Source organism: Myotis davidii, unplaced genomic scaffold (assembly GCF_000327345.1).
Source record: "Myotis davidii unplaced genomic scaffold, ASM32734v1 scaffold541, whole genome shotgun sequence".
Classification (NCBI taxonomy): Eukaryota; Metazoa; Chordata; class Mammalia; order Chiroptera; family Vespertilionidae; genus Myotis; species Myotis davidii.
The window spans coordinates 98,122-100,397 of record NW_006291432.1 but is presented as its reverse complement, the minus strand read 5'-3'; positions in this window follow the sequence as shown (position 1 = coordinate 100,397).

The window sequence follows — 2,276 nt, the reverse complement described above, 5'->3', positions numbered from 1 at the left end:
TCTTCTTCATTTCCTCTTGGTTCCTACACACATGGTTGAATTTGTCTTCCATTTTTTTCATCACCTTATGGAGATTTCTCTGAATTCTTTCTCTGACAGGTTGCTTGCCTCCATTGCCTCCATTTCATTTATGTCCTTTTCTGGTGATGCCTGTTTTTCTTTCATATGCGGGCTGGTTCTTGGTCTCCCCATGATCTCTCTTTTCCAGGTGTTTGGTTATGTAGTTCTCTCTCTGCTGCGTTGATTTAAAGGCACAAAATACAACACAAGGCACAAAGCACAAGGAACTGAACACAAATGTATTCACGATACTAATAACCCCAAATAAAGGTGGCCACAAGATCAAAGAGAATTATGGGATAAGGAAGAAAGAAGAGAAAAAGAAAAAAGAGGAAAGAAAGAAAAAAAGGAGATGCAGACCTAAAAGTAAGAGAGAAAAGAAAGAGAATGAAATAGAAGACGGGAAGATACTATTTATATGGGGAGAAAACTCCAATAGAAAATCCACTAATCCCAACAAATTCCAGCAACAGAATGCAAACTACAAACAATTGACATCAAGTGAGGCAAGGGAAAACAGGAGCAAAAAAAGAAAAAAAAATAACCAGAAAAGGAAAAAAACAAACAGAAAAATAGAAAGAAAAAGCAAAAGAATCTCACAAACAAGCATAAAAAAACCCCCAATATACTTAGCATCAAGTAAACAACAACCAAATAACAGAGAGAAAAAAAATTGGATAGTAAAGAAAGAGAAGAGAGAGGTATATATGGATTTAGAGCAGGGGATTGGAAATTAGATATATAAGTAGGGCGAAATTTTAACATGAGGTAAAAAGAAGGAATAGGGAAAATCTAAAGCAGGAATAGAGTAAGAGAAACAGGACAGCAAAAGGGGAAAACTGAGGAGAGTTTTGGTGTAAAGGTAAAGTTGAGCTAGAGTAAAATGATGCTAAAGGAAAGATGAAAATACAGTGGGGCCTTAACTTACAAGTTTAATTCGTTCTGAAACTGAGCTCGTTTAGGAGCTCATTAACTCAAATTACTCTTTCAACTCAATGCAAAAATCGGCCGAGAGACAGCTGGTATCTCAATAAACTCATTGGTCAGGACACTCATAAGTCAAGGCCCCACTGCAGAATTTAGAACACTAATCTCCAAATAAGATAAAGAGAAAATACAATGACACTTTAAAAAAAGGTAAAATGGCATTATAATAATAATGGTTAAAAATAAAAATGTAGTAATTAAAAAGGTAAAATCAGGTGATGAAAAAGAAAAAAAATAGTTTCTTAAGTAAAAGGTGAAAAAAATAAAAATAAATAAAATAAATAAAAATGTGCTGTAGTGAAGGTCCTTCAGTTCCTCTACTCTTCTGTTTGACACGCCTTAGTCCTGTCAGGTATTCAGTAGAGTGTTGAAGTTTCCTGCCATACACTGTTCCTCCAAGTTGTAAACCATAGTCCTGATTTTAAAGCAGGCTGTATTTGTTTCCCAGACTGCCTTTATTTGTATTTACAGAAGAGTCAGTTTGTGGTTCAGCCTCTGGGTGGCAGTGTTTCTGGATTGACCTCTGAGGCTATAAGTCCTCTCTAGCCAGTAGTTTGGGAGAGTCAACTGCCATAGAGCTGTTTCTTTGGTTGTTACTCCCAGCTCTGATTCCCAGGTTCCACAAAAACAACTTTTCCCCGCAGTCTCTGTGAGTGACCCTAATTGGGCGATCCTATGTGATGGGTTTAATAAACGCAAAGATTTATGGGGAGAAAGAAAAAAAAGGGCCTGAGGAAGTGCATGAGCTTTCGCAACCCTCCACCGTCCAGCTCTGTGTGCAGTCCCTTCCGCATATCCCCTCTCCCCTGGCACTAAGCAGTCAGTACACTGGCAAAATCCGAGGCTGCCTTTTTGCACCCAGTCCAGCTATGGGCTTATTTTTAGTGTTTCCTTCTGGTGGCAGCTCTGTGAGACCCCTTCCACACTCGCAGATTATGCTGGCCCCAATGGCTGTGGACCTGGTGGGGCGCAGACTACCCTTGAGCAGGTTCCTCTCTCCAACCTGAATTGCACCCTTATCAAGGCAAAATCTGACCTTTTTGTGAGGAGGAGCAGGGCTCCTCTGAGTCCACGTATTCGTGCTGCTTTAGATCCAGTGTTTCTGGGTCAGTAGCCGATTCCTGGGTGCTGTGGTTGCAGGGTCTCTAGATGCTTCCGAAAACAGCCACTCAAGATGTCAGAAAAAACAGTAGGAGGTACATTTTAAGGAATTGGCTTACTTGACTGCA